At 39.2% G+C, this 15447-nt stretch overlaps 1 protein-coding gene across 1 annotated transcript in view; it reads right to left on the bottom strand.

Moving 5' to 3' along the window:
• Nucleotides 1–15447, bottom strand: part of TBCD (tubulin folding cofactor D) — a 477889-nt gene that overhangs the window by 261486 nt on the left and 200956 nt on the right. The window lies entirely within an intron of this gene.

Genomic DNA, 15447 nt, shown 5'->3' with positions numbered 1-15447 from the left:
TTTTGTAGCTGATGGTCACCATTTTCTGAGGTCTTTCCCCCCGTTGTTTTGTTTTTTTTACGTTGTTAACCTATATCACAATATCAACTCGCTTTTTGTTATTATTTGGAGTGTCTATGTCAATTCCAAGTGAGCTCCTCTTTTGCGTTTGTTACCTCCTAATAAGTACAAATGGAAGATAAGAAAATAAAAGGTATGTTCAGTTTCAATGCCAAGTTACACAATTATAGACATTTCCCCCAACATTAAAAAAAAAAAAAAACCCTTAGGAGTCTGTTATAAAGCTAGTTCAAGTGATAAAGCTAGTTCAACAGGATAGCAGAAAAAGACCATATAGTCTTTCCAGTTCACTCACCCACATTAGCTGTTCAGTCTTATAATCCCTTCCCATCTCTCAGAGATCCTCTGTACATGTCCCATGCGTTCTTGAATTCAGCTGTTATTACAGAAATATTTAATTGTAAACTGTCTTCCCTTCCAGTCACAACCACTTCCAGCTAGTATCCTTCATTCCCTAAAATAAGATTCAGGACTCTTTTGGGAGGACCTCTTTCCTGAGCTGCAACCAATATGCTTCTGCCTGTTTCAAGATGGCAGCCTTGGCATCTGAGTATGTGTCTCTCTGGTTTGGGTTAGGGTCCTGAAAAGCAGCTTGGCTGCTACCAATTAACAGGTTATCTAAGTAAGTAGTCCATGTTACCTCCAGTTACTCCACTATTTGAGTGTCTGGTTTACCTGAGCCAGAGAGCTGTGGTAATTCTAAAGATTTTGAAAAGCTTGTGCTACATTGGCAGATCCTTTTCTAAAATACCATCACCAGTACATCCCAACCTGGACATCCCAAGTCCAACCTTTACATTCTATGTAAAATAGGGCTTTATGCATAATAAAAAAGAATCATAATGTAATTCTTATATAGCATAAGTGAATCAGAGCAGTGCAGAGGCATCAAACAGCCACCCGAGAAAGGATTTGCTTGCTGTAGTTAACAGCCTCAGCTGATCCCAGTGGCCAAAAGACAAATTTGAGTTTGCTATAACACAGTGTGCACTATAAGCCATAGAGCTAGCACATAGAACTATTGCAAATCTGCTTTTTATTGCAGTAATTTTATTAGAGAGACAGGAGAAGGCTAAATTTTAAAATAAACAGTTTGCAAGTAGTGCAAATTTGATAACAATGGAAAATAAAGTCCATTTTTCCACAAAACACATTTAACACAAAACAACATTAATGTCATTTCACAAGTCATTTCTTGAGCAAAAAACTTCAACATTGCTCTAAACAGACCTCTTATAAGGTATAAGAAAGCAATTTAACCTCCATAACTATTCGATTCTTTTATCCCTTTGTTGAAATAGTTAAATAAGTAAGATATTTGGCTATTGAGAAACTATGCACATCTTTGCACAAATTGAAATTGATTTACTTCTAGTATTTCAATGCCAAGATATTAGGCACTATTTGACTGCAATTTCATGAAGGGTATGCATACACCATATTTTTTTAAAATATCAGGCTTACCCTCCCCCGGTTTAGTAAGCCAAGTGGCAATGGCGACACAGCCCATTCAAAGTGAATGGGATGTGTTGGCATTAGCGCACAGCTTAGTAACCAGGGGGATTAATCACTGATAGGCTAAATTCACTAAAGTTTGTTAACTCATGTTATTAATGGCCCTAGTACTGATATAATAGGCTTGTACCAAGAAACATGCACAATAATTCATGTTAAATTATAGCATAAATTACTGTACTATGCTTTTGTAAAATCCGCCTCAAAATATCAATAGGAAATAGATGGATAGAAATATATTTTGTTACGTGCTCACAGACCACTGCATGTCATTCTTCAAAGAATAGCCCCTTAAATATGCTGTTTAACTTGTTCTTTTAAAAACAATTAACTGGAAGCAAAATATATGGAACTGCAGGTTCTGCAGGAACTCAGATCAACAGTCCCACAGGCATGTTTAAAAAATGTCTAAGATCTCCATCACCAAGGATGGATTATGGTATTGTATCACTTACTAGCACAAACACTCCCACCCATGCTGCACAGGGTAAATAATTAACCAAAAGATGTTAGCATGGCTGGGAGGTTGGAAATTATGATCATATATTCAACTATAAAGAGCAATGCTAGATATTTGAGTTGGGAACAGTAATGCCCCATGTTTTAAATAAGGGGCTCTCAACCCAGTCCTTGGGACACAACTAGCCAGTCAGGTTTTGAGAAGATTCACAGTGAATATTCATGAGACAAATTTATATAGAATGGAGGTGGAACATACAAATTAGATCTTATTTCCATAATTCGCACTTTGTTATAATGGTCCAGAAGTTGGTATTGTTATATCTGGACTACTGTAACTCTCTATATGTTGGTCTGAGTAGCAAGTTACTATATAAATTGAAACTAGTACAGAACACGGTGGTGTGGTTGATTTCTTTGTTTAAGAAAATATAAAAGTGTTTCTGAATACTAAGTTACACTGGCTTCATGTATATGTGTGAATTACTTTTAAGGTTACCTGTCTAGTCTTCCAGGTGCTATATGGAAATACCTCAGAGTTGCTGCTTCAATTCTTTTCATATTGTTTTTATATTTCTTCTCGAGTCCGGAACACTCTTTTACTGAAATTGCCAGTTCTTAAGACAATATGGTCAACGTCAGCTTAATGCTATGTTTCATTTTCAAGTAGTTGCTATTTGGAATGAACTACCTGTACATATCCATTTACAAACAGATTACATGCAATTACGTAAAAAAAAACTGAAAACATTTTATTTGATGTTTTAAATTTTGTTTTAATATTTTTTTTATTTTTGATTTCATTTTCTACTTATTGTTTGTTTTATTTACAGATTGTTACTCCTCACTTCATTTGTGGGATCTAAAAAGTGAACAAAAGTTAATTATATATGCTGAGACTTATACTTTCTTTGGTTGTTTTTTTTTTTACTTTTTATTTAATGAAATTATCAATTTACCTCCAAGACTTATATTCTTGTAACAGAAACAGACATTATAAGAAGGCAACAAATTTAATTATAAAATAACAATGGAAATAATTATTCTATCTTAAAGTCTACCATTAAACTGGGACAAGGCAAATATTAGGAAATATACATTTAAAAGGTAAATAAAAGACCATAGACCATTATTAAATTGGACTTGGGGAAAATCCACTATTTCTGGGATAAGCAGCATAAAATGTTTTGTACTTTTTGGGGGATATTGCCAGGTATGTGTAACCTGGATTGGCCACTGTTGGAAACAGGATGCTGGGCTTGATGGACCTTCGGTCTGTCCCAGTATGGCAATACTTATATACTTAAGTAGATAAGTCCATCCAATACTAATTACGGAGTTGTAGAACCACCCAGAGGTGGAAAGGAAACAGCAGATGTTTTCAAAATGGCTGCCGACACTTCCTGCAGCAGTCTCGCGGATCTCAGCAGCCATTTTTAAAACATGGCGACGCCGGCCCCGGGCACACTAATGGCAGCAGGCAGGAAAGAGTGGGATTCTTTCCTGCCCTGCTGCCCCCCAAAGAAGCCACTAGACCACCAGGGACCACAGCCCATAAAATATACATTTTTCATCTGTCAAATTCTGGTCATGCACTAATGTTTACACAGCCAAAACAATTAACATGGGACCAAAGTCCCACATTAGGATAAGCTAAGCCAATTTATTAGCACAGCTTAGTAAAAGAGCCAAGGTTTGTAGAAAATAAGTTAATGAAATAACTGTTTAAATGTGCTCCAAAATACAGAGTATCCTTAACTGTCATTTAAAGTGGTTGAAAATATCTAAACTAGATGAAGTTTGAAATTGATGCCCCTTACACCCTACCCCCCAAAATAAAAGAAAGCAGATACAGCCCCCCAATAAAATATAAAAAATACCGTACTTTTAGCGTATGCAACTGGAAAAACTAACACAGAATGCTGTAGCATGTCGTACATTAGGCCATTTTTCCTGCATTAATGACTAGATTTTATATATGACACCATAAAAATCGGCACAAAAATACGCCTAGGCGTATTCTATATGCCTAAAGCTAGGCATGGTTTATAGAATGCGCCTAGCACCAGCCCACAAAACTAAATTTAGTCACGGGTATTTATGTCAAGTAAAAATTGGTGTAAATGCTGGTGACTAAGTTAGGCACGAAGTGGGTGTATTCTATATCAGCGTGCATAGATTTTAGAAACACCAGCAACCCTCCCATTCCATGCCCATGGTCACGTTCCCCCTTTTTGTTCTGCATCTTAGAATTTGCATGCATCACTTTACAGAATACGCTTAGCAAGTTCTGTGCGTTAAGTTCTAATTAATGCCAATTTGTGTCAATAATTGCTTAAGTGGCAATTATTGGTGCTGATTGGATTCTTAAGATAATTAAGTTGCACACGCAATTCAGAATACGACCTGATTTGCCATACAACTCCAGTTGCACTATATAGAATCCTGGGGTAAATGTGCATTAGCACTTAACACAGCTTAGTAAAAGGAACCCTTTGTTTGCTGCTGCTGCTGCTGCTGCTGCTTCTTATGCTTGGAACTAAAGTTTCCCAAGGTGACCTTGATTATGTGAGTATACTCAACAGTATCAAATGCCATTCAGATTATCTATGAAAAACATATGAAAAACACATGCAAAATATTGAAAAAAAAAAATCATGGCTCAAAAGTTTTAGTAGATTTGAAAAAAATCAAGTAAACACTTTTGCAGTTAAAAACAGGACAAGGAGATTAGAGAAGAGCGTAAAGAGATTATATGCAAAATAGACCCAAGTCATCATTATTTTGCACTCATAAATGTAACATACTAAAGAATATTTGCTTGGAAAGCAAGCAGAAATGTTTGAAAAAGAATTCACCTGCTGAGATCCGTGACTGCTGGACAGGATAATAGAGTCCCTTTTAGCAATAGCCTAGAGGTATTAATACACACCTGTTACACTCCACCCACACTAACATAAGTACAGGTTGCAACAGAGCATTCATTCTAACCCAGTGTGACAACACAGCAATAATAACCTCCCAGTTCTTGCACAGCTCTTGCACAGTCTTGATTCAAAATTATATACATATTGAAAGCAAACACGAACTCAACTATATCTGTCATAAGCAAACTAAGCAAGAGAAAGCACAACTTTTAGTTGGTTGGTTGGTCATTTGACCTATGCTACTGTCCCAACAAAATAATAAAACAATATTTTGTGCTATCTAAAGCATCTTACTAACAAACTCAATACATATGAAACTCTAAAACTGTACTATAAAATTTCCAGCACCGTTTACATAGTCACATTTTTGTTTATTCTGCATAATAAAAAGAACTGCTGCAATTGAAAATACTAAAAATGGGAGAAATGGTCAACAAATGGCATAAACATCCAAAGCTGAACTCAAGGGCAACAGACCACAGCTCCGTTAATACAGATCAAGGTTTGTTCTCAAGTTTGGTTTTAACTCCTCAGGTTGATCAGGAGGCTCCATACCATGTGGCCCTGTCTTTGTCAAGGCTAGGTTAAACAGGAAGGGGGTTAAAAATGGGATGGGGGAAGAGGGGAAGCCCCAGCTAGTTGCAAATGAAGGCTCCAGACTTTCCTAACTGAAGTGGAAGGCTAAAGCAGCAGGGATAGGGAAGGGGGTATCAAAAAAAGAAAAACTCTTAGCCAAATATGTTTTCACACAAAAGAGACACAACTCCCCATTGAAAATGAATTAAATCCCCCTATAAATCTGACAACCACTGAACTGACAATTCTAGATACATTATAGCACGGGTAAAGATCCTGAAGCCCATATACCAGAAGTAGCATATAGCTTAGTTTAGACTGACCCAAGGAGGTTAGATTGAGAACAGATGACGGTACTTGGCTATCTAGCCAATTATATGAATTGAAACCAGTAGGTGTACCTTGCTGGCAGTAGGCGGAGTCACTAGTACACCCAAAACAATAGCAAATGCTATTGAAAGCAATAGTAAAAGATTATTAGAAATAATGCACTGCCTATGCGTGGTCCATCTATAAAAAATCAAAAGCTTTTCCAGTTGAATAGGCAGTGCCTTAAAAGGTGGAGGTCAAAAGATTTCTTTTACTTATTTGACAGTGTCCCATATGGCGATATAAATATCATGAAATCAAAATTGAATATCACCGAAACAGCTTCAAAAATTATTGTAGCTGGTGGAAACAGCACTAATAAAGGCTGTATTTTGTGCTCATTTTTCTACACTATTCTATGCAATACAGTATTACATGGCCAAATTTCAGTGAGGATATCCTGTTTACTGATGGGTTCATCTTAACTGTTGTTGTAATCTGTCTTGGGAGGCCAAGGCAGATTACAACAACAGTTAAGATAAACCCATCAGTAAACAGGATATCCTCACTGAAATTTGGCCATATAATACTGTATTGTATAGAATAGTGTAGAAAAATGAGCACAAAATACAGCCTTTATTAGTGCTGTTTCCACTAGCTACAATAATTTTTGAAGCAGTTTCGGTGATATTCAGTTTTGATTTCATGATATTTATATCGCCATATGGGACACTGTCAAATAAGTAAAAGAAATCTTTTGACCTCCACCTTTTAAGGCACTGCCTATTCAACTGGAAAAGCTTTTGATTTTTTATAAAGATGGGAAGTAAAATTAAACTCTCCTTTCATTGGGGCACATGGAATCATATCTTCACTTCATCACTTTTGCACAAATGGATTATTCTGTTTTGAGCATGTTTCAGGGACAAGTAGTTTTCATAATAAAATAAATATTTTCTTTCATGCAGATCTCTCATTTGTTTAAACATAACGAAATGGGCTATAAGCCCCTAATGCAGTCCATTGGTTTTCTTATACATTGCCCTTGTGATGACTTGTACTGTGCCAAAACTGGAAATACAGTGAGACAGAATAATAGAATTCAGTAGCATCCCAAACTTATTAATTAGCATTATAATTGTCACTTCTGCATGAAGTTAGCGCTGCCCTCATTATTTAATAACTTTCTTTTAAATAGTAGTAATAAACAATATTAAGTGCATTTTTATAATATACCACTGCATTCCACAAAACAAAGGCAGGCGGTCCCACAAACCATCTTTCAATTCTTGATCTAGGCACAGGGGAAAAAAAAGATTTTAAATGCTCCCAGGTTTCAACCTAATTCATGTTTAATTATGGATATAACTGCCATAGGAGCCATTTTACAGAGCAGCAATAAGTCCAATGCGGGCTTACCGCTCGTTCTTCTAGGACTACGCCGGCCCAATGTGGCTGCCGACAGTAGTTCCATCCCGAGTTCGTGCCATTTCCGGGTGAAAAAGAAAACCCCCCAGAAATGGCTTATGCGGTGATAAACCAGCGTTAACTGGGCATCACCACGCGATGCCCAGTTACTGCCAGATTAACATGGGAGCTCTTATCGCCACCTCAGTGAGTGGCGGTAAGAGTTCTCTTACCACGTGGCCATGTGTGCTGGGGGCTTTCTCACCCACTGCGGTAAAAAGGGCCCTGGCACATGGGAAAAACAGCCCCTGCCACTAGCGCACGGCCATTTTCCCCACAGATTGGTAAAAGGGCCCCATAAGTAAATAAATAGACAGAAACTGAGGGCCCTGTTTACTAACGTGCGCTAGCATTTTTAGCGCATGCTAAACGCTAGAGACACCCATATATTCCTATGGGTGTCTTTAGCATTAGCATGCACTAATTGTTAGCATGCACTAAAAACGCTAGGGTGCCTATAGCACGGTTTAGTAAACAAGGCCCTGAATGTTGAGCACCTCATTCTGATAACATGATGTCTGGTTTAATGGCCCTTTACTAGGAGAAAATAAATCAATCCATCCTCTCTAAAAGGGCCCTAGTGTTAACACACATTTAATCAAAACACTGAAAAACGGAATGTAAAATCAAGGGAAATCATGCATTACTCATCTATCAATTCTTTTAGGGTGAGGATAAGTATGTGGATAAAAGTGAACCAGTCGAGAACTGTGTAATTTGATTTTCAGAAAGTATCTAATAAAGTCCCTCATGAGAGGTTTCTCAGGAAATCAAAAAGCAAAAGAGGTAGGAGGTAATGTGTTAATGTGGAGTGGTAAAAATGTAACATACGCTAGGGTGTCTCTATAACCAGCCCCTCCAAATGACACACTGATTACGATTTATAACAAATTATTACTCTGCCTATGAAACGTTATTCCGTTATTATACGTCCTCTGTGTACATCCATATTCTGCACAAAATGGCATGTTTTGAAAATAAAAGTGAGATTAAATAAAAATGCTACCAACAATAAAGAACGACAACGTGGATGCAGCAGCTCATAGGTTCGTTTGTTTTGAGTGTACACAGAATGATGGTGAAGCGGGGAAGGGGAAACACAAGACTAAGTTCCTTCAACTTTTTCAAGTCATGACGTCTCAATCAAACCTCCTTGATCTGACCCACAGCTCCAGCTCCTCCCTCCTCTTCCAAATCAGCTGTTCATAAAGGGAGCACAGAAATAGTCCAGACTGCATATCTGGCTTCTCTCTGTCCCCTGAACCAAATGTTGATGGAAAGGGCAGAGTAAGAGTTCCCAATGCATCTCTCACTCAGTCCTGCCTCCCTGAATCAGCTGATTATGGCAAGAATAGAACAAGAGTTCCCACTTGCTTCTCCAGCTCCACCAAATGTTCGCTGCAGAAGCGAAGCAAAAGCTCAAGCTGCATCACTCACTCCCCCCTGAACAGCAAAATTCACCAGTACATGAACAATATCGTTTAATAAATCACAATGGGGTCCTTCTACCAAGCTGCGGGAAAAAGGGCCCAGAGCTAGCGGCGGGGGCCATTTTTCCTGTGTGCCAGGGCCCTTTTTATCGCAGCAGGTAAAAAAAAGCCCCCAGCACACATGGCCACATGGAAAGAGAACTCTTCCTGTGTGGCCATGCGATGGGAAGCCCTTATCGCCACCCACTGACATGGAGATAAGTGCTTCCATGGTATGAGGCGATACCCAATTATCACCAGGTTATCACCACACAACCCATTTCCGGGGGTTTTCTTTTTCCCCCGGAAATGGCACACGCTTGGGGCAGGGCTACTGCCGGCGGCCATGTTTGGTTGGCAGTAGTCCCAGAAGAGCGAGCGGTAAGCCTGCATTGGGCTTACCGCCACTCTGTAAAAGGGCCCAAGTATTAACACATATTTCATCAAAACACTGAAAAACTGAATGTAAAATTAAGGGAGGTCATGCATTACTCATCTATCAGAATTCTTTTAAGGTGAGGATAAGTATGTGGATAAATGTGAACCAGTCAGGCACTGTGTATTTTGATTTTCAGAAAGTAGCTGATAAAGTCCCTCATGAGAGGTTTCTTAAGAAATCAAAAAGCAAAAGAGGTAGAAGGTAATGTCTTACTGTGGGACTAGTAAAAATGGTTAAGAGATTTTTAAAAAGGTAGAAAAAAGTGTCAGTTTCCCTATTGAAAGAGGTGAATAGCAGGAGGATGCAGGGACAAATGTTATTTAACGTAATTCTTTGTAATCTGGAAAGAAGAATCAACATAAGAAATAAACAAATCTGCAGATGACACAAAAAAATTTAAATTTGGTAAAATACAAGCATCAGAAGGAACTGAAGAAGGACCCTGGAGAACACTGGTGACATTACCGACAGAACCCAGTGTGGGAAACAGAACCCAAGCAACTTTTCTACAAGCATTTGGACATCTCACCACCCATGGGTGCCTGTCCCTGCCTGAAGCTGTACCATGGTACCTCATCAGTCTATTACTAGCTAGAGGAATACAACTCCTTGGGGAGGTGGAAGAGTAGTGAGGATTCAAGATCTGCTTTCCTCAAACACCCACTATAGGAAAAAGTATTCTACAAAGACAAGTGGGATTGCGAATCCTCATGTACAGGGGACTCTAGGTATAGGCTACCTTCAACAGTAAATGGGGCATGAAGAAAAGTGGTACAACAGGCATTTTTGGTGGCAATGGGTCATTTTATTATTTAATTTCTATTCTTAAGGCTGCCTAGAAATGAAAGAGAGTGGTCGGGGGGGGGAAGGCAGTACGGAGTTGGATTATAAACCCCAAATAGATTCTGAAGGACTGTCTGGCCTAACCTACTATTGCATCAGGAGTCTTATTCTAGGCAGTAATGGGATAAGAATGTATGGACAGATGTCCATGTTGCAGTTCTGCAAATTTCCTCTGTGGAAGCTGATCTCTAGTAGGCTCCCAACGCAACCATAGCTCTAACATTATGAACCATGACCTGACCCTCTCGAGTCAGTCCAGTCTGGACCTAAGTGAAGGAAATGCAGTCCACTAGCCTACTGGAAAGTGTGTGTTTGCGTCAGTTGTGGCCCCCATCCTGTTTGGGTCAAAAGAAACAAAAGGCTGGGTTGATTTTCTACTCCAAATAGTAAGTCAAGGCTCTCATGTACTCCAAAGTATGCAGTGCTCTTTCACCTTTATGGGCATGCAGATTTGGAAAAAAGGTTGGAAAGACAATTGACTGGTTAAAGTCTAACGCTGACACAACTCCAGGAAATAATTTTGGATGGGTGCACAGAACAACCCTATTGTTAAAAAATAAAACTTAGCATAAGGTGAATCAGTCATTAGGGCTTGAAGTTCACTAACCTGTGCGCGGAAGAAACCACAACCAAAAATAAGATCTTCCAGGTCAGGCATCTAAGTGGTTAACAAGGAACTTTCATCAGCTGTATAAGAACAACATTGAGGTTCCATGATATTGTGGGAGGCTTGATGGAAAGTTTATTTATTTATTGCATTTGTACCCCACATTATCCCACCTTTTTGCAGGCTCAATGTGGCTTACAGAGTAGGTTATGATAAAGACAGTGCCTAATTTAAATACAATTGATCAAAAGCAGAGGTAAGAGAGGTGGTAGTTGGGTGGAAGCTTGGGTAGATTATATGAGAGGTGTTTAGGTGTGTTTGGGTGAATTGGGGGAACAGTTGTATCATTGATGGAGACTTTTGTAAGCTTTGTTAAAGAGATGCATTTTCAAAGCTTTGCGGAAGCTGGTTAGATTGTTCGTGGTTTTCAGGGTTTTGGGTAGTGCATTCCAGCACTGTGTACTTTTGTATGCAAAGGTCGTGGCATATGCTTGTTTGTACTTCACTCCTTTGCAACTGGGAAGGTTCAGGTTTAAGAATTTGCGGGGCGATTTTTTGGCGTTTCTGGGCGGCAGGTCTACTAGGTTTAGCATATAATATAAGTAGCAAGCCCCACATAAGGTAAATAAAAACTGTACAGAAATGAGTTTACCCTGTTCTGGATAAAGCTCCAACTGCACTTACTGAGTTGATCTTGAGACAAGCCTGCGATAGATGTAGAAGGTATTTAAGCTGTTTTTGTGTAAGGCAAATAAAGGTATCTACGGCCTTCCAGATGGCAAACCTCTTCTATTTGAATCTATATGTTCTTTTAGTGAAATCCTTCCTGGAAGCTAGCAAGACCTGAGAAACTCTGACAGGTAGGTTCAGGGAAGACAATGTCAACCTCTCAACAACTGAGCTGTGAGAGATAGGGACTCTATATCAAGATGCAAGCGAGTGTCTTGCTCTTGCATGATCAATGTTGGAAAACATGCCAGTCTTATAGGGTTCCTGGTGGAAGTGTCCAACAGAAGTGGGAACCATGTTTGTCTCAGTCAATAAGGAACTAGGATTTTGCTTGAGCTTAAGAATGGTCCTATGAGGGATATTACATAGTAACATAGTAAATGACAGCAGATAAAGACCTGAACGGTCCATCCAGTCTGCCCTGCAAGATTTTACATGGTATGTGATACTTTATATGTATACCCAAGTTTGATTTGTACTTGCCTTTCTCAGGGCACAGACCGTACAAATCTGCCCAGCACTCTTCTTGTACTAAAAGTTCTGATGCTAACATCGAAGCCCTTTAAAATTTATATTCCAGCCCATCCATATCTATTCAGTTATGATCAGGGTGTAAACTGTAGAAATCTGCCCAGCACTGGTTTTGCTTCCCAATTAGTACATAAGTACATAAGTACATAAGTAGTGCCATACTGGGAAAGACCAAAGGTCCATCTAGCCCAGCATCCTGTCACCGACAGTGGCCAATCCAGGTCAATTACTGGCGTTGCCACCCAATCTCTGCTAAGATTCCGTAGATCCATTCCTTCTAAACAGGATTCCTTTGTGTTTATCCCACGCATGTTTGAATTCCATTACCGTTTTCATCTCCACCACATCCCGCGGGAGGGCATTCCATGTATCTACCACTCTTTCCATAAAAAAAAAATGACTTGCATTACTCCTAAGTCTGTCCCCCTTCAACCTCAATTCATGTCCTCTAGGTCTACCACCTTCCCGTCTCCAGAAAAGGTTTGTTTGCGGATTAATACCTTTCAGATATTTTAACATCTGTATCATGCCACCCCTGGAGGATATGCGTACAGAAGACCCTCTCCCCAATGTCAGAAGAAAGCATATGAGGTTAGTCAACAATTCGATCCTATCCTGGAGCAAAATTAAGGCATTTTCTTGTTGCATGGAATGGCAAAAAAAATCTATTAAGGGAGTGCCCCACTCCTGAAAAATCCTGTGAACACCTTTTTTGTCCAGCATCCACTCTTTGGCCCATATAAATTTGCTGTGCAGAAGATGTGGTTGAGGCAGTTAGCATAGCTGAGTTTAAAAAGAGTTCCTGGAGAATAAATTAGCTAGTACACTTGGGAAAGCCACTGCATACGGCATATCTCTATGTGTGAACAACAAGGAATAAAACTACTTTGGATCTTGTTGGATGCTTGTGACCAGGACAGGATACTGTCAGATGGGATACTGGGCTTGAAAGATCTTTGGTCTGGTCCAGTATGACATATCTTATGATTTATTTTTTTATTTCTTTATTTAAGATCATCATCAATAATATCGCCAACTTTTGACATACTGCAAAGTCAAAAAAATATCTAAGTGATTTACAGTGATAAACGTAGAAAGATCACAAATGACACAGGCAAGGGAAAACAAGGAGGTACAAGTTACAATGCAATCCAATATGCTGCTAGAGTAACTTAAGGAAAAGGAAGTAGACACCAGGAAGAAAATGAGAATCATAAAGACCCAAATGACTAAGGAGAAGGCAACTTAAGGGGAAAATACATCATCAGGCAAACCACAAACAAGGCCTCAGCTCAGATGACTTACACTGACGAAAAGGCTTAAGTACAGTAATAGGTTTTCAGTGCTGATTTAAATTTGCAAAAGAACCAAATTTTTCTTAGAAGGACCCGACACAGGCCATGGTTTCTGCTTTGGAGGTTTTCTTCAGAGCATTAGTATCCACCGAACAAAGACACTTATCTTTTTTTATACGCCCTGACAGCAGGCTTGTATTTGAAGTGCATCCTTTTTGACAGCTAAGCCCTTTTATTGGCAGATTTCCTAATACTTTGTAAAGAGCTCTGCAAACTTATGTGACTCCTGATGCAGGCCTAGAGTCGCCGAAACAAGGCCCATGTCAGGTCTTTCTAATAAATAATTGGGTCTTTTCCCATTGTCCTGCTCCCGAAGTTCTTTTTGTGCTTTTTGTTCTACTTTGTTCAATTGGTGTACTTTGGACCCTCTCTTTTTCCTATTAAATTTATAAAAAGCAGCTTTGTAATGAATATATAATAGTAATCAATTCCACAATAAAGGTGCCATAACTTGAAAATAAGAATGGTGAATAGAATCCAAATGAATCTGCATGTGAGTCAAACAACTAACAAATGTTGGGAACAACAAAGAGATCGGGAGAGAAAATAGAGAATAAGAGAACTGTTAAGAAATAAAAGGAGACCAGTATATAAGGCCCTATAGACTAGTATAAGGATTTTGGAAGGAATATTTTATTTATTTTACTTATTATTTAGATTTTGCTCACACCTTTTTCAGTAGTAGATCAAGGTGAGTTGCATTCAGGTACTCTGGATATTTCTCTGTCCCAGGAGGGCTCACAATCTAAGTTTGTACCTGAGGCAATGGAGGGTTAAGTGACTTGCCCAAGATCAGAAGGAGCAGCAGCGGGATTTGAACCAGCCACCTCTGGATTGCAAGACTGGTGCTCTAACCACTGGAACCCAATATTCTTAACCTCACTCCATAGAGCAGTTTGACACTGATATAGCATTTTGTAACCGTCTGCTATCAAACTACTGCTTATGGACACTTTAAACAGCCTCTGGTAAATTTCCTTCCACTGCTTGTACCCTAGTACTTCCCCTACTGCCTTTTCTCATAATGTTTGCCATGGGTACCATCCTCTAACAGAGGATTACATACTCTAGATCTATTTCTTCTTTAATGAGATCCACCAAAGGCCTTAACTTGTAAGTATTTAAAGTGGTCCCTGGTGTCAATCCCATATTCTTCCATCAAAACATCAAAGCTTAGGACTTTACCCTCCTCTATAAACTGTTCTACAGTTTGTATTCCCCTATCTGCCTATTGTTTGTATATTGAGTCCAGTACTCCTGACTGAAATCCCAGTGCACAGTGTATAGGGGTGGAGAAAACAATATTATTTAAAACTCATACTTTTAATTCTCAAACCATGCTATATCTCTGCTGTTACTCTAGTACACTGACTAGATCTATGAATAAGTCATTTAACTTCTTTCAGAGGTAACCATGGTAAAGTGTATAGTGGTAATGCATCAATAAAGCTTTGCTTCAATATTACCCATGGTTTCGTTGTTCCTCACACCCAGTCTTGAACTGCTTTTATTGTGAAGCTGAAAGTATAGTTGAAGATTAGGAACCCCATTCCTCCCTTGTCTTTAGGTTCATACATCCATTCTCTTTATCCTGGGAGATCTACTTTTCCAAATAAAGTACTTGTACCAAAACTGAATGCTAGAGTGGGACAATGGAGAGCCACACCCAAAGGAGAACTAAGAGAAGCAACATGCACATACCACAGAGCTCACATGAAGGCCTTGACCCCTTTACTGTCAAACACAGGAGCCATAACCTGCCAGGGGCAAAACATCAGAGGATACTGATACATGCATCTTCTGACATTGACCGACCATATACTAACAGACTAAAGGATGAGTCAATTCCGACACGCTGGACGCTAGAGGGAAGGCACTGAGGTGTTGTAAGATAAAGTGCATGCAACAAAAAAGGCAACAGCCATATATTGCAAGGTAGGCCAAGCACAGAGGCCACCAGCAAAGGTGTTGTTTATAGCACTAAAGAACCAAATATTAGCATTGGGTAGCTCAACCAGTCTGCCATCTTAAATATGGAGCCAGGAAACAGATGCTGATAGGGTCTGCTGGCATCTGGTCTACATAAGCTTCAGAATTACCTGCCCACTCCCTAATCAACTTCCTGTTTGAACTTTTGGGTGGTGAAATCCCCAACAATCAT

The sequence above is a fragment of the Microcaecilia unicolor genome, chromosome 6 (assembly GCF_901765095.1).
Source record: "Microcaecilia unicolor chromosome 6, aMicUni1.1, whole genome shotgun sequence".
NCBI classification, from domain to species: Eukaryota; Metazoa; Chordata; class Amphibia; order Gymnophiona; family Siphonopidae; genus Microcaecilia; species Microcaecilia unicolor.
Note: the sequence above shows the minus strand (reverse complement) of the source record. Positions and strands in the feature narration are given on the sequence as shown.